The sequence below is a fragment of the Spermophilus citellus genome (assembly GCF_964194105.1).
Source record: "Spermophilus citellus genome assembly, chromosome: X".
NCBI classification, from domain to species: Eukaryota; Metazoa; Chordata; class Mammalia; order Rodentia; family Sciuridae; genus Spermophilus; species Spermophilus citellus.
In genome coordinates, this window is record NC_138190.1 from 1,060,297 (window position 1) to 1,086,916 (window position 26,620).

Sequence of the window (26,620 nt, forward strand, 5' to 3'; positions counted from 1 at the left end):
TTATGTAGCCACAGTGAACCACTGTGGTTGGCAGGATCTGTCCCAAATTCTGAGTTTCATGATTCTAGCAATTTGCTACTTGGTCACCTTTCTTTTTTAAGGGTAAGTAAGATCAGGAGTGCTAATATAAGTTCTCTACTGCACAGGACATTGATAGGATGCATAATAGAGATGCAACCAATAAAGAAGTTAGGAGTGAACTGGGAGCCTGTCTTACTTTCTGTGAACTCACCAAAAAATACTCTTCTGTTGGCTTGTGAGAGGCCCAATTTTAGTTTGGAGTGCCTGTGAGGAATTGAGTGCAGTAAGAATTTAATGGATCAAATCTTGGGATTAATCCGGAGGCCAGAGAATGTGAACATCATGCAGTTGAGTATTGATTTCTCAAGCTGTCAATCTCTCCTGGCCACCACTATACATTTGTTGGATATTTTAGATCTCAGTGACCTTTGAGGATGTGGCTGTGAACTTCACCCAGGAGGAGTGGGCTTTGCTGAATCCTTCTCAAAAGAAACTTTACAGAGATGTAAAGCAGGAAGTTCTCAGAAACCTGACTTTTATAGGTAATAATTTTTTAATAACCTAATATAGAACTCATGTTTATTTTCATCATTTATGAGAATGTTTAAAAAAATCAGTTGTTGAATTATTGCAGCATAAAAGGCACCTACGATTTGGCAAAGCATTTCTAGCTCCTAAAAAATCATAAAGATTGTTCTGGTTTGGCATTTTAGGAAACACATAGGAAGACAAGAACATTGAAGATCAGGTTAAAAATTCTGGGAGCAATCTAAGGGAATTGTGCTCATAGGAGGAATCCTTGAGGGAATCTGAGAATGTTCTATAATTTTTAAATAAACCAACTCAAGAAATATGCACAAACTAAAATGAATTTATTCTTATAAGATTTTTTCTTTTGCCATAAACATACTTAGCAGTAACATATATTCAGTTTTTTCAAAGTCTTTGACATGCAGAAAAGTACTATTAAATTGCATATGTGAATATAACTATTTTTGATAATAGCCATAGGGAAGCTGTGTTGCAAAGACTGTTTCCTTCCAATATCTTTATTTTCAGGCAATTTGAATAAATCAGAAAACCTAATCTTTATCTAATTTTGGCAGTAATATAAGCCCAGGAACTATAAATAAATAGAAAATCATGAATGAATCAAGCTTTTATAATGTGCTTGTCATTCTTCAAATAAAACATGTGATAAACTTCAAAGGCAAAAAACAAAGTGTGTGGAAACTTTAATGAGATTCCAACTCTAAACTGGACAAAGAAAAATTTTAATAGAGTAAATCCATTGACTCCATTATGTGAGCAAAAGACTTCATATGTCCTTCATTCCTTTATAGGCACATCACATCTCACTCTGGAAACAAATGAAACAAGCATGAGGAATGTGAGAAACGCCATGTGAATTTAAACAGAACAGGCAATCCCTGGTTTCTCTCAAAAGTGTTCAGACACAAATGTTAATACAAACTGGAGATGGACTCTATGAAAGTACAGTACGTGGGAAATTCTTCAGTGATCCCAGTTCCAGTCAAAGATATGAAGAAACTCACACTGATCGGCAACCCTATGAATGTAGCCAATGGTGAAGCCTTTTCCTCTCTCCCAGGTGTTCAAGGACAGATGAGAACACACAGTGGAAGTAAACCTTTTCAATATGAGGTATGTGGGAAAGCCTGTCATTTCTCCTCTTTTCTTAGAAGACATGAAAGAACTCATTCTGGAGAGAAATTCTATAAATGTAAACAAAGTGGTCAAACCTGTATTTCACTCACAAATCTTCAAAGTCACATAATCATGCACACTGGGAATGCACATTTTAAATGTAGGGTATATGGGAAAGATTTTGCTTATCCCAGTTCATTTAGAGTACATCAGAGAACACATACTGGATAAAAGCCCTATGAATGTCAGCATTGTGGAAAAGCCTTTACTAAATCCCATCACCTTCAGATTCATGAAAAAACTCATACTGGTCAGAAACCCTATGAATGTCAACAATGGTGGAAAAGCCTTTGGTACATCCTCTGACCTTAACAAACATGGAAGAGTGCATACTGGAGAGAAGCCCTATGGATGTAATCAGTGTGGCAAAGCTATTGCTTGGTCCTCTGTCCTTCATAACCATAAAAAAAAAACCCGCATACTGGAGAGAAGCCCTATGAATGTCAACAATGTGGTAAAGCCTATTCTACATCCCATCAGCTTCACAGACATGAAAGAACACATAATGGAGGGAAGCCCTATGAATGTCAACAGTGTGGAAAAGCCTTTGGTAGATTCTGTGACCTTAAATTACATGGAAGTGTGCATACTGGAGAGAGACCCTATGAATGTAAGCAATGGAGCAAAGCCTTCACTTGGTCCTCTCACCTTAAAGCACATGAAAGAACTCATACTGGAGAGAAGCCCTATACATGTCAAAAATGTGAAAAAGTCTTTGCTACATCCTCTAAGCTTCTCAAACATGAAAGAACACATATGGAGAGAAGCCCTATGAATGCTAACAATGTGGAAAAGCCTTTGTTACATCCTATCAGCTTCATTCACATGAAAGAACTCATACTGCAGAAAAATCACATTCATGAAAATTGGCGAAGTCTTTTGTTATTACTATTCCACTCATAAACATGTAGAAAATTTAGTGGAGAAAAATCCTTTGAATGTGAAATGTGGTAAATGAATATTTCTTGCCATCTTCAATGACAAGAAAGGGCTCACACTCCCGAATATAAATAGTACTGCAGATTTTTTTTTTTTTTTGGTGGTGCTCTACCACTAAGCCACATCTCCATTCTTTTTATTTTATTTTTTTACTTTGAGACAAGGATTTGCTGATTACTCTGGGGTCTTGCTAAGGTGCTGAGGCTGGCCTCAAACTTGTGATCCTTCAGCCTCAGCCTCTTGAGTTTCTGAGATTAAAGGCAAACACCATCTCATCTGATTGAATAGTTATTTAAATATAAAAAAAATATAGCAAATCATACTATTTTCCCTGTTGCCTTCAAAGTCATTTCACTCACACTGAAAAACAAACCCTCTGAATGTGGGTTTTTTTTTTTTTTACATACCATCAGCTTTACATCCTAGCCCTATTTTCTTTCTCATATATGAAAATACTCATGATAAGAAGTCCTGTGAATGTGTGAAATTTGGGGAATCTTCTTATCTTCCCAGTTCCTTTTAATAATTGAGAAGATTCTTTTGGCAAGATTTATGCCAAAATGAATAAATCCTATGCAAGTAAGAAACACAAAGGGTTTGGATGTTCTAATTTTGTTCAGTTGCATAAAAGGACTCATACTATAGAAAATCCTGTGGATAAGCAATGTGGGGCAGTATTCAGCTTTCACAGTTTTCTTCAAAGACATAAAATAATTCATATAAGGGGAAACCCTTCTGCTCTTTAAAATATGTGGTAATATTTTGAACTTTCCATGTCTCTTTGAACATCATGGAAGAACTCACACTGGAGAAAAGCCTTGTATGTAGAAATGTGGTGAGACCTTCAGTTGTTTCAGATATATTTAGACTTGTTCATACTTTAGGGAATTTTTAAATTTTATTTTATATTTTTCATACCATGGATTCAACCCAGAGATGCTTAATCATTAAGCCACATCACAGTTCTTTTTAATTTGAGGGGACCATAAGTCCATGGTGCCCTTGTGTGCCTTGCAGCTAGCCTTTTCTTTTCCCTTGATGCCTTATTGGTCTGTAGATGACTCTGGGACCAGCTCTCTGTAACTTATGCTCTTCTAAGTCTTATTTGTTGTGTTGTACATAGGAACATTAAGGAGCATTACATAACAGTCTCGTTTGTATGTATTGTTTGGAGAGGCATCTTCTCAAAATATACTTTGCCCCTTAAGTAACTTGCTTTCTACTTCTTTTCTTTTTCTGGTGCCAGCTACCCAATCTTGCCTTGTGCATGCAGGCAGACGCTCTAGCACAGAGCACTCCCCTAGCTCAGGTGGTGAGTTTGCTGGTGCTGTTGACCATGCCAGTAGATGCAGCTCTGTAGGTGTTTCCTACACATTTACAGCTTCTCCCTTTTTTCTTAAAGGTCTTTTACAGCAGTGGTTTTTAAAAACTCACATCCAACTTAGCTTTTCTCCCCATGGTTTATGCTTAGGTGGATTATGCCAGAAATCCCAGGTTGGACTTCTCTCTGTGTTTAGGGTATTTCAGTAGCCCTGGGAACATCGTGTAATGATTTTCTTAATACACAGTGTGTGACCAAAGGCCATGTAATGAGGGTCTAATTCTATGTTTTAATGTAGTGGCATCCTCTTCTCCACCTAAGAATTTTAATCAAGCTTCCCCAGAGACCCTCACCATAATTTTCTTTAAACAGAATGTCAGGAAAAGTTTTTTCAAGGACCCCAAGGTAAGTTATAATGCAGACTTGATGATGTTACTTCTGCTTGTGTGGTAAAGCTTGGAAGACCTCTGACTAATCTTACAAATGGTATACAAAGCATTTTCTTGCACTAAAAAACAAACAACAGTAAACTGTGACTTATAATTTAAAGTTTGTAGTTGTAGTCTGAGAAACCACAAATTACATTCAACCAAATTTGAGTCCACAAAGTGGGAAAAGGAGTTGGGGACAGAATAATTTTTTATTCTTTTTTGTCTAGTAACTTTGATTGCATAGAACTTTTTCTGTGTTCCACTTTAAGGCCTTTTTTTAAAATTTGACTTGGAATAATTTCTTTGGCAGCATATTTCTTGGTACTGTAAGGGCCTTAAATATGCATGAGAATTGAAAAATGGCTCCTGAATTTGCCAATCCCTAAAGTAACACCAAATAGCCTTTAACAAGGGTCAGCTGATGCCTGTGGTTCTACTTCAGGTGCTACAAAAGCCTCCAATCATGTCTACATTGTGCACTACATGTTGTGGAGAGAGCAGTTTATTCTCAGGCTAAGGGATTCACTGACCTGTCCGAAGGATTCAAAGCATCTTGAGCAAAACCTCACCCACAACCTATTCAAGTGTCATCAATCTTCTGTGGACATTGAAAAGAGTTCCCTGCATACTTGTGTCCAAATATTTAAGGTATCAGACATGCTAAATATGGGATTGTTGTCACTGCTATCTCTGTTACCAGCCTTAGGTGTGTCTCTCAGTGTTCATATGGAAAGGAAAATCAAAAGGCAGTGCTGTGGCACATCCGTTTTTAATAAACACTGCTAAAGTTATCCAGTAGCACTTCATCTTTAAAAGATAGTTTTGAAAGCTCCCCAGGATTACTGAAAACTTTCTGTCCACCTAATGAGACAGTTTGGCAATTTTCTCATTTTACATCTTTGATTCAGTGGAAATATTGCATAGTGGTGTGTGAGTACTTGATGCAGTCTGGATTTTTTTTTTTTTTGTAATAGATACATTTGTGAAAAGCAGGAGTTGCCGGCTTGCTACTGGCCAGGATGAACCACATGAGTGCATGCAACTGTCCTGGGGTGGGGTCATTCTCTGTAGGAGTTCAGTCTTATTCAGTATATCAGTGCAGAAATAAGACTCCTAGGAGGGCTACAGAATCTCCTGAAAGGCCTTGCCTACCATTTCTGAGCAACAGTGTTGGTATGTGAGGTGGCAGCTGGATGGCCACCTTCTGATGGATTTGGGTGAGTAGCTGAGCCATTAGGAAAGAGTTACAGTGATTAAATGAGAATTACAAGATTCTTTGCTATACTGAAGACTTGATTTGGGAGCCAAATACCTTAACAAGTAGCCTCTTGGACCTTGAATCATATATTGTCCTTCAAGTATGCATTTTGCCACAAACTTTTTTAGTGTGATGCTTTTATAGAATAAACTGACATGTAAAAAGTAGATTTTACTTAATGGCATGTGTACTAGAAATTTTGAAGACCTGGGGCAGAGTTAAATTACAATTCTTGTTGTAATTTTAGGAAAGATTGTGAAATTCTCAAAATGTTTATGAATCCCAGTGGTTCGGGATGCTGAGACAGGAGGATTGTTATTTCAATGCCAGCCTCCACGAATGAGAAGCACTAAGCATTCAGTGAGACTCTGTCTCTAAATAAAACACAAAATAGGGCTGGGGATATGGCTCAGTATTTGAGTGCCACCAAGTTCAATTGCCAGTACCCTCCATAAAAATGCATATGAATCATTTTTTATAAACTGTATGATGGGTAAATGGGTCTGTCCATTATACCATTTTTTTTTCCCTTTGGATTCTCAGATATGGTTTGGCAGTGCAAAGATTCTGTAAAATTTTAAAAATTCAATAAAAAGCAAGTACATGTGTTTTTTAAATAATGATGTAGCAAGGGCCATGAGTTGAAGTTTCCTGGGAACCCTCAGTGATTGATGGTCATCACAAGTGGCCGTGATTTCCTTATCATGAAGTGGTTGTAAAAGCCTCTGCAGTGCAGGAGTCTCTGAAGGTACTAAGAGTGCCGCCTGCTCAGAGCCTTTTGGTGGAGGAATCCCACATGGGCCTGCCTGATTTGTAGAAGGCAAAATCATCGAGATCACATGTGACTTATTAGCGAGAAACACATTGATACTAGGTGCAGTGCAGCCTAAAAACTCTGGGATCTCCTGCCTCTAAGGAGTGTGTCAGGGATGCTTGAAGGAGGATGTTCACAATGTAAGGTCAACCCTGTGCTCCTGGAGAAAGAGACATGCTATAAGTCTCATTTCAAGGTCACGTGTAAAAAGCTCTTGAGTGGTCTGAAAAAAGCGTTTGATCCTTTTAGAGTTAAGAAAGATTTGCAATAGAATGGCTATTGAAATAGAGACAATAGGGGCCTGGGGTTTTGGCTCAGTGGTAGAGCACTTACCTAACATGCATGAGGCACTGGGTTCAATCCCCAGCACCACATGAAAAAAACAAACAAACAAACAAAATAAAAGTATTGTGTCGATGTATAACTTAAGAAAAATTAATGGAAAGAGGGACAACAGAAACTCTTTCTATTTTTTTAATGTAGAAACTCAAACCTATAAGGTTTTTTTTTCCTTCAGAATTGCCTTCATACTATTTCAAAGATGAGATATATTGTATCTCTCCTCTCATTTGTTTCAAATAATTTTTAAAAATAATTTTTCCCCTTGATTGTTTTTATGATGCAGTCTTCTCTCAAAATTGAGTTATGAAATCTTTGGTGTTATCATGGTTTCTGGTATTTATCTTGTTGTTTTCTAATTTTATTCCATTATGGTCTGATCAAATGTAAGTAATTATCTCTATTTTTTGTATTTCATAAACTTGCTTTGAGCCCTAAAATCTGGTGTATTTTAGGGAAAATTCCATGTGCTCCTGAGCAAGAAGTAAATTTGGTTGTCAACATATAAAATACTTACTGGATATCTGTTGGATCCTTTCAATTAATAATGCTTTTTAGTTGTGAAGAGTCTTTGCTTAGTTTATGTCTACATGACCTATCAAATGGTAAGAGAGGTGTGTTGAAATCACCCAATTTTGTCATCTTTTTGATGCTTCATATTCAGAAGGGCTTGTTTTATATATGTAGTTGCAGTGATGTTTAGAGTGTAAATATTTATATTCATTATATTTGTTGAATGATTCCCTGAACCAGTATGAAATAGCTTTGGCTGATGTTAAAAGTGCTACCATATGCAAGGGATTGCAGGCATCTCTTTGATACAAATCATTTCCTTTTGATATACTCCCATTAGTAGTGTTGCTGAATCTCTGAAAGTTCTGCTTTAGTTTCTAGTGAACTCCCAAACTGTTTCAAAATGGCTATACTATTTTACATTCCATCCAAAAATGTATAAGAGTTCCTCTTTCTCAACAACCTCATCAGAGTCTGTAATTTTTTTTCTGTTGTAATAGCCTTTCTAAATTGGGTGACATGATTGTTGTTTAGATTTGCTTTTCCTTGAGAACTTATGCAACTGACAAGATGCAGAAATGAGAAAGTTTTAAATACTAGGATATTTCAATTAGTGGTTAATGAAACTTTATATATTCCTACTAAATAATTTGGAAGCTATAGTTTTTTTATACATATGAGAGAGAGAGAGAGAGAGAGAGAGAGAGAGAGAGAGAGAGAGAGAGAATGTCTGTGTGTGTGTGTGTGTGTGTGTATATATATATATATAACATTTATATTCATTTTTATTTTGGTTGATTAATATAAATCATCCCTGTCTCAGATTCATTACCTAAAAACATTTTAGGTATAAATTAGTTAGACCATGTAATTGTTTAAAGCTTCTATGTATATATTTATTTTCAGAATGCAAAACATGTTCATGAGTATGCATATGTGTTACATGTATACATACATGTAAAGTTGCATATGTTTTCATGTATATGTGTATAGAATGTAATAGCTGGAGTCTAGGGAAGTTCACTTAAAACTCCTGATTCTCAGTTGTGTCATTTTGAAGATGCGATTGATGAATATCCACTTAGTGGGATTCAATCTGACAGCATACAGGAAGGCCCCTGTTACATTCCAACTGCCATCACATGAGAATGGTCAAGAGAAATCACATGCTTCTGCCCTTCCTTTCCTATAGGACACAGTGCAGTTTCAAGGTTCCATTCTTCTACTTGGTGAGAAGCCCTCAATGGAGTTCCAACCACTTGCTCTCCTTCTGTGTGCAGGTCATTGCTGCTGGGATGGAGGCTGCATGATTTGAAGGGGACATAAGAAAAACAAAACAAGTGAAAACATTGTGACATGGGCTTCTGGAAAAATACTTACAGGGGCTGGGGATGTGGCTCAAGCGGTAGCACGCTCGCCTGGCATGCTTGCGGCCCGGGTTCAATCCTCAGCACCACATACAAACAAAGATGTTGTATCTACCGAAAACTAAAAAAATAAATATTTTTTAAAAATTCTCTCTCCTTAATCAGAAATTATTTTAAATCCTTATACTCCAATAAAATAGAAGATAGTGAAGGCATCAATAAATTTCTTAAGTCATATGATCTGCCCAGATTGAGTCAGGAAGATATAGACAACCTAAACAGACCAATAACAATAGAGGAAATAGAAGAAACCACCAAAAGACTACCAACTAAGAAAAGCCCAGGACCGGACGGGTATACAGCAGAGTTTTACAAAACCTTTAAAGAGGAACTAACACCAATACTTTTCAAGCTATTTCAGGAAATAGAAAAAGAGGGAGAACTTCCAAATACATTCTACGAGGCCAACATCACCCTAATGCCTAAACCAGACAGAGACACTTCAAAGAAAGAAAACTACAGACCAATATCTCTAATGAACCTAGGTGCAAAAATCCTCAATAAAATTCTGGCGAATCGGATTCAAAATCATATCAAAAAAATTATACACCATGATCAAGTAGGATTCATCCCTGGGATGCAAGGCTGGTTCAATATACGGAAATCAATAAATGTTATTCACCACATCAATAGACTTAAAAATAAGAACCATATGATCATCTCGATAGATGCAGAAAAAGCATTTGACAAAGTACAGCATCCCTTTATGTTCAAAACTCTAGAAAAATTAGGGATAACAGGATCATACCTCAACATTGTAAAAGCAATTTATGATAAGCCACAGGCCAGCATCATTCTGAATGGAGAAAAATTGAAGGCATTCCCTCTAAGATCTGGTACAAGACAGGGATGCCCTCTCTCACCACTTCTGTTCAACATAGTCCTCGAAACACTGGCCAGAGCAATTAGACAGACAAAGAAATTAAAGGCATAAAAATAGGAAAAGAAGAACTTAAATTATCACTATTTGCAGATGATATGATTCTATACCTAACAGACCCAAAAGGGTCTACAAAGAAACTATTAGAGCTAATAAATGAATTCAGCAAAGTGGCAGGATATAAAATCAACACGCATAAATCAAATGCATTCCTATATATAAGCGACAAATCCTCTGAAACGGAAATGAGGACAACTACTCCATTCACAATATCCCCCCAAAAAATAAAATACTTGGGAATCAACCTAACAAAAGAGGTGAAAGACCTAATCAATGAAAACTACAGAACCCTAAAGAGAGATATAGAAGAAGACCTCAGAAGATGGAAAAATATACCCTGTTCATGGATAGGCAGAACTAACATCATCAAAATGGCGATATTACCAAAAGTTCTCTATAAGTTCAATGCTATCCCAATCAAAATCCCAACAGCATTTCTTGTAGAAATAGATAAAACAATCAGGAAATTCATATGGAATAATAAAAGACCCAGAATAGCAAAAACAATGCTAAGCAGGAAGTGTGAATCAGGCGGTATAGCGATACCAGACTTCAAACTATACTACAGAGCAATAGTAACAAAAACAGCATGGTACTGGTACCAAAACAGGCGGGTGGACCAATGGTACAGAATAGAAGACACAGTAAACATTCCACAAAACTACAACTATCTTATATTTGATAAAGGGGCTAAAAGCATGCAATGGAGGAAGGATAGCATCTTCAACAAATGGTGCTGGGAAAACTGGAAATCTATTTGCATCAAAATGAAACTGAATCCCTTTCTCTCGCCATGCACAAAAGTTAACTCAAAATGGATCAAGGAGCTCGATATTAAATCAGAGACACGGTGTCTGGTAGAAGAAAAAGTCAGCTATGATCTACATACTGTGGGATCGGGCTCCAAATTCCTCAATAGGACACCCATAGCGCAAGAGTTAACAACTAGAATCAACAAATGGGACTTACTCAAACTAAAAAGTTTTCTCTCAACAAAAGAAACAATAAGAGAGATAAACAGGGAGCCTTCATCCTGGGAACAAATCTTTACTCCACACACTTCAGATAGAGCCCTAATATCCAGAGTATACAAAGAACTCAAAAAAATTAGATAATAAGATAACAAATAACCCAATCAACAAATGGGCCAAGGACCTGAACAGACACTTCTCAGAGGAGGACATACAATCAATTAACAAGTACATGAAAAAGTGCTCACCATTGCTAGCAGTCAGAGAAATGCAAATCAAAACCACCCTAAGATACCATCTCACTCCAGTAAGATTGGCAGCCATTATGAAGTCCAACAACAACAAGTGCTGGCGAGGATGCGGGGAAATGGGTACACTTGTTCATTGTTGGTGGGACTGCAAATTGGTGCAGCCAATTTGGAAAGCAGTATGGAGATTTCTTGGAAAGCTGGGAATGGAACCACCATTTGACCCAGCTATTCCCCTTCTCGGTCTATTCCCTAAAGACCTTACAAGAGCATGCTACAGGGACACTGCTACATCGATGTTCATAGCAGCACAATTCACGATAGCAAGATTGTGGAACCAATCCACAATGAAGCCCTTCAATAGATGAATGGATTAAAAAATGTGGCATTTATACACAATGGAGTATTACTCTGCATTAAGAAATGACAAAATCATAGAATTTGGAGGGAAATGGATGGCATTAGAGCAGATTATGCTAAGCGAAGCTAGCCAATCCTTAAAAAACAAATGCCAAATGTCTTCTTTGATATAAGGGGAGTAACCAAGGATAGGGTAGAGACGAAGAGCTTGAGAAGAAGATTGACATTAAACAGGGATGATAGGCGGGAGGGAAAGGGAGAGAGAAGGGAAATTGCAAGGAATTGGAAGGTGAACCTCAGGGTTATACACAATTACATATAAGAGGAAAGGAGGGGTAGGAGAAAAATTATACAAGTGGAAGAAATGATTTATAGTAGAGGGGGTGGAGAGAGAGAAGGGGAGGGGAGGGGAGGGCAGGGGAGGGGGGATAGTGGAGATTGGGATAGACAGCAGAATACATCAGTCACTAGAAAGGCAATATGTAAATCAATGGAAATGTAACTGATGTGATACAGCAATCTGTATACGGGGTAAAAATGGGAGTTCATAACCCACTTGAATCAAACTGTGAAATATGGTATATTAAAAACTATGTAATGTTTTGAACAACCAACAATAAAAAAAAATTCTCTTTCTCTTTAAAAAAAAGAAAAATACTTATAGCTGTTTCAATGGGTAAAATTTAAACTCAACAAATCATCTCAATTTGATTTTTTACATGAGAAAAAATCCTACCAATGTTGAAACAAATGCATGATGGTTAAGGCTGCTTCCATGTGAGGTGCAGGCTCTATTGTATTAATATAACATTATATGATAGGCGTTATGATGTTAGCAGACTGGAACCTTGATGAAAAAAGAGATACTGTTGGCTTTTTTGACACACAAGAAAAGGTATCCGATTTATGTGTCATTCATTATCTCTCTTCTGTTCTCTTTTTCTAAAATTTTAAATTAGGATAATTTTGGCCATCTCATGGTAGGTGAGTCATTGACAGTCCTATAGAAAATAAAAATGACAGAAATCACTGTAGCATTATTTGATTTCAAATAGGGTGTTTTTACTTGCTAATAACTAAGTTATTTAAGCGTCATTGGCTCAGCCTGAAGAATCACCAGATTCCTCAACTGCTCCCATGGGGGTGGCTTCACCACTGGGTCTCTCTGGGCCATCTCTTTCCCCCTCTTCCTTTGAAGCTCCCTCCTCTTTCTGGGACGTCAGGGCTGACATCTCTGGATCAGTCTTCAGTCATTTGAAACTTGGCTTTAGGTCCTCCATGTCTGATGGTGCATTCCAGTATCCAAAAAGGACAAAATGTACCTTCTGGAAAAAAAAATACAAGCATGACCTTTACCCCACATTATCACTGGATCTGCTTCTTTCCATTGGCCTGTGTGTAAATCTTTCCACCAATATCGGCTTTAAGAACCTGTTGTTGTGGAAGACAGGTGTTACTCAGCTGCAGGGTGACCTTCTGAGTCACAGTTTAGAAAATTTAAAACAGGGCATGATTAAGAATATTTTTGGAGTTGTATTTCTTTCTTCCTGTTTTTTTGTAATTGTAGCTTAATTTAAAAAATGAGCTTGTTCTATGATAGCTTGACCCTGAAAGTTGTAAGGAATACCTGTTTTATGGTCAGTATGAAACTGTTGACAAAACTGCTGAAAAGAAGAGCAAGTATAAGCTGGTCAATATCAGTTTCAATCTGTCAAAGGCCACCCTAGTACTGCAAACAGAGCTAGGCAATGAGAAACAATATGTTGAGTATTTCCTTTAAATGGGTGTGGCAAAGACAAATCTAGAATAAGTGTCTACAATTATATGTACATAAAATGTTGGACAAATTTAGGAATGTGAGTTACATCCATTTGCCATGACTGATTTGGTCATAACCCGTGGGGAGTTACCTCAGATGGTAAAAGTGGGAAGTGTATAACACATTGGGAGTACACACATACAACTTGATAGTTTGCTCTCTAGTAATAGTTTTTTTTTTTTTTTTTTGCAAACTAAAAACATTTTGATGATGCAAAGAATAAGAAGCTTGTGCACGGCCATACAAAGACATTTGCTGAAAGACAGCAATGAGTTTATGAATCTTATCATTATCTCATATTAAAGGCCCTGGGAGATTCATGTGGGCCCAAATATGGCCTATGAAACATTAATGTTGAGGGGCTGGGGTTGTGGCTCAGTGGTAGAGTACTCACCTAGCATGTGTGAGGCCCTGGGTTTGCTCCTCGGTACCACATAAAGATAAATAAATAAATGGATTCTATCCATCTACAACTAAAAAATGTGATGAAAAAAATGAATGTTAATACATTTGAACTATCTTCTGCAAGGTATGAAACAAATTGAATAACTCTTGTAATGGTGTATACCCAATAGTTGAAGTTTCATTATTTTTGTGACTTCAACTGTATAAAAACTATCAGAATAAATTTTAATTGGCTCATTTGCAAAATCACTTAGAGGACAAGTGAGAGCTTGAAATTCTGCTTGTTGTGCAAAAGTATATAATGTTTATATTACCTCTGTATGAGAAGCACTATACAAAATACTTTACCTGAGCTTGATCCAACTATTGCCCCAACTATTGGTTTAGCATGCACAATTTTTGGAAAAAATAAATATAGTTACTATAGCAAATTATTCAACTTCATCATAAACATAATGACATTCTATCTGACAAGGAAAATTAGCAAAAGCTACTTGCCAAGTATTAGAAGTTTGGAAAAGCCAATCACTCTGATGAGTAGAATATGGGATGATAATAGTATAAGGTTCTGATCCAACCAGATGTAAACCTCGCATTCTGCATTTAATAACCCACCAAGCAAGAAAATCAGGAAAAGAAATTGATGCCTTTTGCAGAGAATGAGCTAACTGAAGCCATTCAATGACCCCAATGATTGCCATTTCTCTCCTGTGGGGACATAAACAGTGGGAAATATAAATAAATATATAGGCTCCTGTGGGTAAATTCTGGGAAGATGAGCATTGTTTTTAATTTTTTTTCTTTTTAGTTCTAGTTCTAGTGGACACAATATATTTTATTTATTTATTGTTTTTATGTGGTGCTGAAGATGGAACCTAGTGCCTCACACATTCCAAGCAAGCACTCAACCACTGAGCTACAACCCCAGCCCAAAGCTGAACATTTTTAGTAGCAAATTCAACCTTCTTTAAGTCCATTCTCACTTCTGCTCTGAGCTGAGGAGCAGAAGTCAGAGGGGGAATTACCTGTAAGATTTGAAACAAAAGACTCAAATCTGCAGTAGTTAGTTTTAAAGATGGTCTCAGCCAATTAAAATAACCTAATAATTATTAAGACTCGTTAAGACTGTACCATCCCTTGATGTTTATTTGTAAAATTTGAGGACGATTTGTGCATCCTTCCTTATACTACCTAATATCGAAAAATAAATGTTGTGGGGTTTTTTTGCAGTTTTTCAGGTGCTCTGCATAACCCTATTGAAGTAAGTGAATTTTCTAATTGAGCAAAGACTTTTAAAAGTACATCTGGACTAGCATGAGCCAAAAATATGTCATCCATAAAATAACTAATATATGCAACAGGGAATTTCTCCCTCCCAGGGGTGATAGTCTGTGCCACAAAATTCTGACAAAGAGTTGAACTATAACACATAGCCAGAGGTAACGCCTTCCAGCAATATCTCTTAACTGGTTCTTTAAAATTTACTGTTCAGACACTAAAGGCAAATATTTTATAGTCATCTGGATGCAAATTTATAGTGGAAAAAATAATCTTTTAGATCAGTCACCATTGGATGGTAATCTAAAGGAATAACTGTAGAAGGAAGCCCTGGGTGGAAAGCTCCCATGGGCTCAATAATATGATTAATTGCCCTGAGGTCTTGCACCAATCTCCATTTACCAGACTTTTTCTTAATTACAAAAATTGGTGTATTCCAGAACTAAGAGTAGGTTCTATATGACCAGCTTGACATTTTTCCTTAAAAAACATATTGGCTATATTAACTTTCTCAACAGTTCAGGTCCACTGAAAACCCAAATTGGCTCTCCTGTGAGCCAGTTCATCTTTGCTGCTGTTTTGGGGGGCCAGGAAGAAAGTCAATGCCCCTGCCAAAAATTTTGACTGGGTGGATTAACTAGTCTTCGCTGGGAATACTGGGTTATAGGTAAATACCTTTCCCGTGGATTCCCTTCAAATTTACTATGAGAAATACATTTTTGGTTAAGTCCCTGAGGTGATACAAAGGAGTCTGGAGTCATTAATAACAAACCCAGGCTGCTTAGAATATCTCGACCCCATAAATTTATTGGCAAATTGGGTAGGACCTGAGGTTTAAGATACCAGAGTTATCATTTTTATCCTTTCATTGAAGATACTGAGCACTCTGTGCAGGTTGGGAAAATTGGCCAATCCCTCCTAAGCTAGCAGGTGCAGTGTGTAAAGGCCACTTCTTTTTCCAGTCCCTGCTAGAAATATCTGACTTATCTGCTCCCAAGCCAGGCACAGCTCTGAACTCTTTATGTTGATTTTCAGGCCCAGTAGAGGGCGCTCCTGGCTAAGCAACTGAGCCCCATGCGCCCCTTCTGAGACCCGGGAGTTGGGATTGCACCCTGGCCGTCCGTGGAGTGACAAGGCAAGAATATTGACTGTGCTACACATCTCCTGGGGACAGCTGAACAGCGCAATGTGTTTGAACTGTAATCTTCGTCTCTCCTTCAAATTTGGATCAACAGCCCCTGGCAGCACTTGAATTGCTCTCTGAGTTCAATGGCTTGTCCCAACACTAGATCTATGGTATTTGGCAGCAGCTGGCTGTGCCATGAACCCCAGGAGGGACAAGCTGTGGCCCATTTCAGGAGTTCAAATTAGTTCCATGGCTGCTCGGAGTCCCAAGCTCCAGGACGCTGGGTCACCTCTCCAATGGCGGCGCGTGAACCAGGCGTGTCCTGGCTGGCTACGCAGCCGCCCGCAGTCCCTAGCCACGTGCCCAGTCTCACCACAGTCAAACCCTGCCTCTGTCCCTCCCTCCCGGTCGGCCACCTGCTTCCTTTCCAGCCCATGCAAGTTGCTCAGAATTTTCGAAGTGTGCTTAATCAAAGTCCACCCTCCAAATGCACAGGGAGTGCCCCCCCCCAAAGAATATTATTTGGGTGCCAATCTGCTGCCTCCGGCCAGCGTGGGCAACTGAACTAAAGTCACTTGTGTGGATTTGGGGTGATGCAAAATACCTGCAGACACGGAATATCTTTTCATAAGCTTCAGGAGGGCTTTGCCAGACTGGGGGCCTCAGGCTCCCAGTAAAGGGGGGAAGAGAAAGTCACAAAGGCTGATAAGAGAGAGAGAGGGAGGGATCACAGGCTTTGAAGTGGCCTTTTATTGGGGGATGCTGTTTCTTAGAAATTCTATCCAAAAAAGGGCAAAGGAGGTAGGATTACAAAGGAACCAGTGAGTGTAACTCAACCCCACGGGTGTCACCTACTCCTGGAGCCACGACTTATTATCTGAACAGAGGTAAAGCCCAAGTTACTGGGGAGCCCAATAATCATTCAGAACCTCCTGCTTCAGGACGTAAGTGTGTTCATTCAGGGTGGCTCCCCACACTGTGGTACATGCATTACTTATAGCTCACATGTACACATTAATCCTATTCATATTTAATTATTAAGTAATGTAATGTAAAACAAAAATCATGTTAATTGTTCAGAGTAAATAAATCACAGCAACATGAAAATGAGGGTTTTTTTTTTTCCTAGATAATATATTTCTTTCTTTCCACTCCAGGCCTTCACTTGGGAATTTTATCTTCGAGTCTCTTACAGTCTCTTTTCTCTTTATGACAGCTCAGTTGGGCACTTGAATATTTTGCTTTCATGCATTCTCCAAAATACATATAAAATGTGATGGTGACATTTCTCCTGGGTCTGACTCCTTTCCATATCTAGTCTTGGCATGAGATTTTCTGCTTTATATGTTTGTATTTTTTTCATCTGAAAGGTAGTCCCTCTGAATTATTAAGTCAGAAAGAATAGCAATTAGAAGCTTGTTGCAAATTTTCACATTTAGTAACTTAAATTAGTGCCTCATATTTCATTGGTAAACATACTAAAATTGTGAAAGACAGCTTGTGATGAAAGGTGAGATTTCATTTTGAGAGCTGCTTTATGGCCCAGCACTGAGAGTGACAAGTGCCTGGTCAGGAACACACGGGAGCAGAGTCATTGCCCAGGAAGGAGCTGCAGGACCACAGGCCCCTCTGCTTCCAGCAGCTTGTAGAAACAAAGCTCATGTCCCCACAGAAAAGGGAAAACACAAGCCCTGTCATCAGGGTACGTTCACCCTGCAAATGTGCTCGCTATTCCTGTTTGATGGAGAGCAGCTTGGTATTCACATGCTTTAGGCATTAAAATATGCTCTTAAAACAACAAGCCGCTGTAGTTACTAATTAAAGAAGCTCAAATGTATGCTAGGAGGTTATGTAGGCCATAGTAGCAGAAAGGAAAATAGAGCAGGGAGGAAGGACAGAGGGACCGCTGGGCAGAAGCACTGTGGAGGCCACTCCAAGGAGGTGCTACCGCAGCCCTCAGGCTCTGAAACATTCTGCACAGACTGAGGAGCAGGGTCAGCCCTGGAGGGAGCCTGCCCGGGTCATCAGGGCAGCAGCAGAGACGAGAGGGCTCCGGAAGCTCAGGCCCCCTGGCAAGTGTGTAGGGAGGAGTGAGGACTCAACTCTGTCTGGACCAGGGGAGAGGCCAGTGGGTGTGGCATGAGGCCAGGTCCCCTTCTGGAGCTCCCGCAGTGGGCTCAGGTTGAGCAGAGAGCTGAGAGGAGGAGCTCAGGGCAGAGAGTGGACAATGAGTGGGCAGTGGGCAATGAGGACAGCTGAGGCTACCATGTCTTTAGCAAAATAAGCCAAGCACACTAGGGATCTTTCACGACTGGGCACATCAGCACAGCTGGGTGCTGTTTAGGGACAAGCTGGGACCTACTGAATCATCTATCTAACCCCTGGCTCAGGGGCTGTGGCATAGTAGGCTCTCAGCAGATCTGCTGAGTAACTGAACCAAGCACTATCCTCTGAAGGAAATTAGTACCATGGATGTCAGGGGGAGCAGGCACCATGGCCCTAAGTGCTAGATCTCTCCTCTGTGCCAGCACCCTCCCTGCAAACAGCTCCCTAAACTCCTAAATCACTAGGAGAGGGATTTCTAGGAAAAGCAGAATGTTGTGGCACACAACTAAACTAGTCACTGTCACTCCAGGTGAACTGGGCCCACATGAAATAATCGCACAGAGACAGAGAAATACCATTTTCTTTGGGTTCTGCCAATGTCTTGGCTGGGCACAAGATCACGAGCCACTCACAGCTTTGTAGATTCAAACAGCAATTCTTTATTCCCGAACTCACACCGGCCTCTACACACGTTCTGGGGAAACCCCAGTTCTGCCACCGCCCAATTCACCTACTCCACGAGGCTTTTTTCCAAAATACTTTCTGAATCTCACGAGAACTCAACAGGAGCTCAGGTAGCAGGAACGCCCTATTTCCAGCAGCAATAATCTTCAACCTCCAACTTCCCTAAAACCCATATTGTCTTAAACCGGGAACGCCTTAAACTTGTCTTAAACCAGGAACGCCCTAAACCCCAAGGACCCGGATACTTCCTCAAACCTGATCAGCTCTAAACCCGGATCCGCCCTGATCCTTGAGCAAGGTCACCTTACATGCAATGTCAACAGCGAAATTCCAAGGCAAGTCCATTTAACATGGGGTACGCTGGCAAGGAAATTTCAATGCGTCATTCCTACTTGGCAATGGCCCTCAGCAGGGTTCTGTGATGGCTTCTCTGAACCAGCTCCCAAGAAGGAGGCAAGAGAGAGAGAGCAGGCCTGGAGGCTGGCTGCATGGAGGAGAAGCCATTCAAATGAGGCAGAGGAGTGTGATGACCCTCATTATAGGAAGTACATGTATGAAGACTTGAATTGGGTGTCAACATCCCTCATACACAAACACAGATATGAAAACTTGTGGTATATATGTGTATTAAGAATTGTAATGCAAAAAAGGTACATGTATAATGGCATAAATTGATGTGAACTACGTTATATACAGAGATATGAAAAATTGTGCTCTACATGTGTAATAAGGATTGTAATGCATTCCATTCTTGTCATGTATTTAAAAAAATAATAAAATCAATAAAATAAAATGAGGCAAGGGGTCAGATTTCAGGGAATTGAGTCTACCTTTCTGGATGTCTCCCTGTCACCAGATTGACTGACATCTTGGAAGGCCACACCCATCTCATGTGCTGTGTGGGGACCGAGGGCAGAGCAAGGGAAAGGGAAGCACAAGGGGAGGTTTCATGGAACATTCTATCCCAAAAAGGGCAAGGGGTAAAATGACAAACAAACAGGTGGTGTTCTTCAACCACACCATGTGACACCTACTCCTGGAGCCACACCGCATTATCCAAGTGGGGGTGAGGCCCAATGTGTTGTGGGGCGCAGCAGCTGTTCCATACTCCCCTACACAGGACTTAACATGACTCCCAACAGCAGAATTCACAGCTCAGGGTGGACTCGGGGCCAGCTGCCCAGCGTGTGGTGGTCAGGGCACCCCAGGAGGCTGTCTCCTGCGCAGTCAGCACAATGCAATGGCTTCTCTTGGTAAAGCTGTGGGACGAACGGGAGGCAGTCAGTGTCTGGGTCCAGCAGTGCTCATGGGTCCCACTGTCCCATGGTCTACAGAAGCAAGAATTGCTGCTTCCCCCCTGTCCAAGCTCTGGGGTGGGCACATCACAGGTTTAAGTGGGTGTTATTTGAAGTTGTCCCCCTCAGACTCAGAGTCTGAGCCATGACCTAATGGAGCACAGCTCCACGACCATGGTTTACATCATGAGTTGGAAATTGTGACGTTTTGGCAAAAATAGTGGTGAATGTGTTGTCATAGAAATTGTCTCATTTCTGTGTTCTCTTTAGCTTGATTTCATGGGAGATTTTTGCATATTTCATCTGACAAGGGAGCAATGTGGATGCTGGGTGAAGAGGGTGAGGGGCTCCCTAGGGTTGAGGACCCAGGATGCTCCTCTGAGCACATCCCTGCATCCTCCAGGGGAAGTTTGATCGCAGGGTGCCTTTTGTCTGGGGTGTCTCTGGGTCACTTCCTCTCCACTGTCAGAAGAGGGTCCCGGGGTCAGGACTGTTGGGGGTCCCAGGAGCCTGGGTTTCCTATTGGGAGTCAGAAGCCTGAGCAGTAACCTCCACACAGGGGCCAGGGGCTTAGGATCCTGTCCCCATTGCTCAAGTGAGGAGAAGGACACGTTTCCCGCCACAGGGGTGGCTGAGGTCATGGCACAGCGCCAGGCTCCCCGAGTTCCTCTCCTGCAGGGATGCTGCTGCTTGAGTTTTGCTTTGGTTTCCATTTCTCTCCTTTGCAAGTGGCACCTTGTATGGTCTGTGTTTGTGGAAATGTTGAAATTTTTAACTTTTTATATAAGATTTGGGTATATTTTATAATAGTAAATAATAAAATGTCACAACACAGGCATGGATGTCATGCATCCATGACATCCTATTTTTTGTTAAAGATTTGAATATTTAGTCACATGTTTTGTCTTTGAGTTTATCAAATTCTTGCAAATATCCAAACATGTTTCATTTACTGAACCAGATTTCTGTAGAGTTGCCCTTGTACTTCAACCCCGTGATGTTCAAGGATCAGCTGCACATGGTGTTTCCTAAATCCTATCAGGTGGTTGTTTGGGGTGTTCTTTGTGCCTCTGAGGTTTTGACAGGAGCTCAGGAATTTCTGACCCTGGAAGAAGCAAAGTTGGAGCTTGGCAGGTGTGTGCCTTGCCTCTCTGGAATGACGGAGCCACAGGGCTGGATAAGGATGAAGATGTCAGCTATGTTCCCTGGGTGCAGACCAGCTCTGCCCCTCTACCTGGGACATTGACTTAACACAAAGGTGTCTCAGTTTTTTTTTCTATAAATTGGTGATAATAATAATCATCACAGCAGAGCCTGCACACCACTGTTTCCAGGTTAGGTGAGTGTATAAACAAGTCCTCACTGTGCTGCTTTAAGCCTGGCTAGGAGCGCATACTCCAGACAGCCCTTGCAGCTTCTGCCATTGACACCTCTCCTCAGGTGCTGGAGAGATGGATGGGACCCATGGCAGCACCCAGGGCCTTGTTATCCTCCTGGGATTCTCCAATTTCCCCAATGTGAAGAGGGTCCTCTTTGTGGTCCTCCTGGTAGCCCACCTGCTGACCCTGCTGGGCTACACACCATCATCCTGGTGTCGCAGCTGGACCCCACCTCCACACGCCCATGTACTTCTCACCCCCTTCATCCTTCCTGGACTCAGCTTCACCCCCAGCTCCATCCCCAGCTGCTCCACAACCTGAGTGGCCATGACAAGACCATCAGCTCTGCAGGGGCACAGTCCAGCTCTTCCTGTCCCTGGGCTTGGGTGGAGTGGAGGGACTGCTGCTGGCTGTCATGGCCTACAACAGGTTAGTGGCTATCTGGAATCCCCTGCCCTACCACTGATCATGATTTCTGGGCTGTAGGATAGACAATTCCTTGTTCATGTGCCAGTGACCCTATGATCACACTGCTGTGGGCACAGGAAGGAACACTTTCTATGTGAGGTGCCAGCCCTGATCTGTGTGGCCTGTGTCAGCATGGTGGCCCTTGAAGGCACTGCCTGCCTTTGGGCATTATGCTGTTTCCCATGGTCTTCTTCTTGGTCTCCTATGGCCACATCATCCGGGCTGTGTTCAGAATGCAGTCATACTCGGGAAGACACAGAATCAGAATCATCAACACCTTGATAAACCCAGCCTAATTTCCTCTTAAGATTGGGAGCCACCTCATCACAAAGGTATGAAAAGATAATTTCAGCTTTACTATAAATTACTGTGATTTCTAAACCTGCTTGGAAATGTCTGCCCGTGCCTTGAACTCACCCATGCCTGGCTTTCCCTGGCCAGACAATGTTCCTCTCTGAAACTCTAGTGGCGCCTCATAAATTCTGATGTTGGGATCTAAATTTACTCCCTAAGTGATGGGCCATTAACCTACTACCTGCCTTTGTGTTATCTGTAAGATCTCAAGACATGCCTCCCCACCTTTGAAACATTCTGTGCTATAAAGCTGCACTCCTAGAAACTGTGGGGCTGTCTTCTGTTCCTACAGGTTTGGGGAGAGGCAGCCCTGGCTGGTGGGAATTACCAGCTTGCTTTAGTTTGATTTAAATCAGAGTCAGTCATCTTTTCTTTGCATCATGATTTAACACACCTGTGGCCCCCTCACCCTGGGCTCCCTGTCCTACGGGAACATCATCTTCAAGTACATGCAGCCAGGAGCCACTCCTCCCGGGACCAGGGCAAGGTCCTCATGCTCTTCTACAACCCGTCACCCCCTCCTCAACCCCTCATCTCCACCCTCAGAAACAGGGAGGTGAGAAGGCTGATGCTGGGGAACAGAAAAGGGGACAAGGAGTGAGGGCCCAGGGAGTGACCAGCACCCAGCCTCAGGGTCAGCTCCATAAGGCCACTGCTGTCCTTTGAACCGTAGGGCAGATGAGGTGTCCGCCTGCAGCTCTCCGCACCCTTGCAGGGCTGGCCTCTGGGCGCCTGATTAAGGTCAGCGCTGTGGGGTTTATAACAGCACACGGCCTGTCCTCCACACCCGGATGTGCAGCCCTGACCCTGCAGGCTGGTACCAGGGCCACAGCAGCACCCCAGGGCCTGCTTCTGTAGTTTGCTGAGTTCACAGTGGTGCTCTCGGCCTTTTAGCTGGAACCTCCCCGCTCTCTCAGGGCTCTTGGTGTGAACCACTGTGTCTTCCTGGATGGCGTCAAAGCTGAGTTCAGCATGGCCGGGTGCTGAGGGCCATTGCCAAGTAGGAATGACGCATCAATATTTCCTTGCCAGCGTACCCCATGTTAAATGGACTTGCCTTGGAATTTCGCTGTTGACATTGCATGTGTGTTTGAGAAAGGTGACCTTGCCCAAAGACCAAGGCGGATCCGGGTTTAGAGCTGATCAGGTTTGAGGAAGTATCCTGGTCCTTGGGTTTAGGGCGTTCCCGGTTTAAGACAATAGGGGTTTTAGGGAAGTTGGAGGTTGAAGATTATTGCTGCCGGGATTAGGGTGTTCCTGCTGCTTGTTCCCGTTGAGTTCTCGTGAGATTCAAAGGAGATTGGAAAAAAGCCTCGTGGAGTAGGTGAATTGGGCGGAGCAGAACGGGATTGCCCCAGAGCGTTGTGTAGAGGCCGGTGTGAGTTCGGGAATAAAGAATTGCTGTTTGAATCGACAAAGCTGTGTGGTGGCTCGTGATTCTGTGCCCAGCCAAGACATTGGCAGCTGGGTATTTCCCTCCCATAGGCTCACAAGGAAGCATGTTGTCTTTTTCTGCCCTCTGTTAGGAGACAGATAAATGATGATAGTGGGAAACTTGGTTAAGTGAATACTTATATAATAGTGGCCCACTGTGCTGACGCTACATGCTTCATTTGCCCAAAAGCAATTTCTCTTCAGCCCTGCCTGGAGGAAGTGGACAGGGTCTGTTATTCCCCAGCAAACCACCTGTTATCTGCATGGAAATGCAGATAGGGATTAGCATGGATGACAGGAACCCAAGAGAGTTTAAAGAGACTAACTTTTTGAGCCTTGTCCAAGACCAGATTCTGAAACATATGGTAATTCCTAACCATAAAACCTGGAAGAATGCACAGTTAAGAATCCAATTAGCACTGGTCAGCAAGCATGTCAGTGGGGACTTGAAAATCTGATGTCACCTTTTTCTCAGTCAAAAGCAAAGAGGTGGGCTAGGGATGTGGCTCATGCGGTAGCGCGCTCGCCTGGCATGCGTGCGGCCCGGGTTTGATCCTCAGCACCACATTACAAACAAAGATGTTGTGTCCGCCGAAAACTAAAAAAATAAATATTAAAAAATTCCCTTTCTCTCTCTCACTCTCTCTTTAAAAAAAAAAAAAGTCCCAGAGAGAACAGTGTTGCCAATTTTTGACCCAAAGCCTGGGTCCTCTTTTCATCTCTGAATTGTAGAAGCAGCAACAGCGCAACAGAGGGCCACTGTGCCTTTAGAAAGAGCTCTGAGGCTTGTTTTGAAAGGGCACATGGTTTGCTTTTCCTCTTCTCCCTCTCCCTCTCCCTATCTTTGCAGCAGGGAACAGGATGACCTTGAGTTATCTGTGTCTCACAAAAGGAAGAAGTCCGCCAGCACATCTAGGAAGTGAATAGCTCCCAAATTAAGAAGTGAATCCCCACACAGCCACAGGGCGCCCAGGGACCCCAGTCAGGGCTCTCCTGGAATCAGCCTTTGAATAGCTCCTTTAAAACCTCCCTGTTGCTCCTCCTGATAAATCCCAGCCTCTGAGACGGGAGTTCCTTGTGTTTCTCCTTTGCTAGCAAAGCAAGAGAACTTTTCCCCCCTTTTCTGCTCTCTGGATGTCACACTCTCAGGTCTCATTGAGGTGAATGGGTCTGTGCGGGATCTAATTGGAGGCCGCCTTCTCTCTGCTCTGGAGAGGACAGAACAGCTTATGCCCACCCACACACGGGCCACCGCCCCTGGTGCTATTCACTCCTGAGCACCTGGCTGAGTCCTGCTGTTGTCCTCAGTCATCTCTCTGTGATCCTGGTCCCTCCACAGGAGCAACTCTGTGGAACAGGCACTTCCTGACCCTGCTCTTCCAGCCAGAGGGTGCCTGAGCCTGCCAAGGGGGAGGGGTCTTCCGTGCTTTGTGGACCAGGGGTCCAGCTTGACCCGCCTTTGCCCCTTGACCTTTGCAGAGACCCTGGGAGACCCGTGTCCTTACAACCAACTCAGAGCCCTGATTCCACAAGGTGCTGGGCAGAGTCCTGCAGGCCGTGGCGGAGCATCAGCAGTCCCTGAGCCCTTTCCCCAGCAGCTGGGCATCCTGCACAACCTGTGGAGGCTGTGGCTGTAGCCCTGCTGTGGTCCCTTCCCCCTGTGCTGGTGAGACACAGATGAACAAGGGCAGTGACCTTCTGTGTGGGTGTTATGCCAGATTCCTGGGACCCCAATAGACCTCCAGGAGCTGAATCTGATGCAATCACACAGGAGTCTTTACTGCAAGCTCCAGCCTGGACTCACAACCGTTTCCAAGGCAGCGGTCCCGGGAGTGAGTCCCAGTCCTTTGTTCAGTGAGATTTTATAGGTTTTGGGGAGATACTCTATGTGTCACAACATCACACAGCAAATCATTCCATACCGTGGGAAAATCAAACAACAACTCTTAACAATGATTAGCACATTCACTGGCAGGAACAAGTTGGGTAGGGGGGATTGGTTAGTGCAAAAGGGGGATTCGTTTGAACGGATTGGTTTAGGCCACGAGGGGTGTATGTGCTAAACTTCATGGTTTCCCAACTTGTTATCAACCACCATAAACTACTTGGGGTCATCTGGCATCCCAGGTATTTTCCCTGTCTCATTGGATGTTGCTAGGGAGGTTGCTATGGGTCCTCACCTACCCTAACTGAGTCAGGGACCCCTGGCACCTCAGGCCTCTCATTTATAGACAAACACTCAAAGTCTTGGCTGGGCACAAGATCACGAGCCACTCACAGCTTTGTAGATTCAAACAACAATTCTTTATTCCTGAACTCACACCGGCCTCTACACAAACACGTTCTGGGGAAATCCCAGTTCTGCTGCGCATTCACGTCCCCAAATACTTTCTCAATTCCACGAGAACTCAACGGGAACTCAGGCAGCAGGAACGCCCTATACCCAGCAGCAATAACCCTAAACCCAGATTGTCTTAAACCGGGAATGCCCTAAACCCAAGGAGCGGGATAATTCCTCAAACCTGCAGGATACAACTTAAACCTGGATCCACCCTGGTTCTTGAGCAGGGTCACCTTTCTCAAAGACACATGCAATGTAACAGCAAATTTCCATTTAACATGGGGTACGCTGGCAAGGAAATTTTGATGCGTCATTCCTACTTGGCAGGTAGGAATGGCCCTCAGCATCTCCCCCCTACTGATTAATTAAACAACAAGCAATGTGGCTTAAGGACCGTGCCTGGTAGGTTGTCCAATTCAACATATGGTTCTTACCCATCATGGGAAAACTGACCTCTAGGCGTCAGCCTCCTTTCTTAGGTTGATACCACTGCAATCGGATCAACCCATCACTGACTATGGTCCAGCATTCAGCCATACTTGTGGATAGGTCTATGCACCAGTGGGGGGGTGAGGTTCTTGCCTCACCTCTGTTGGCCCCCAAATTTTAGACCATCACTAG

At 42.2% G+C, this 26,620-nt stretch overlaps 1 protein-coding gene and 1 pseudogene across 9 annotated transcripts in view; both read left to right on the forward strand.

Moving 5' to 3' along the window:
- LOC308639067 (zinc finger protein 124-like) overlaps nt 1-26,620 on the forward strand; it is a 216,794-nt gene that overhangs the window by 153,810 nt on the left and 36,364 nt on the right. The gene's annotated exons all lie outside the window — the stretch shown is intronic.
- Nucleotides 21,475-22,825, forward strand: LOC308638917 (olfactory receptor 2W3-like; annotated as a pseudogene). The gene is made up of 2 exons: nt 21,475-22,160; nt 22,629-22,825. The product of its transcript is annotated as an olfactory receptor 2W3-like (transcript).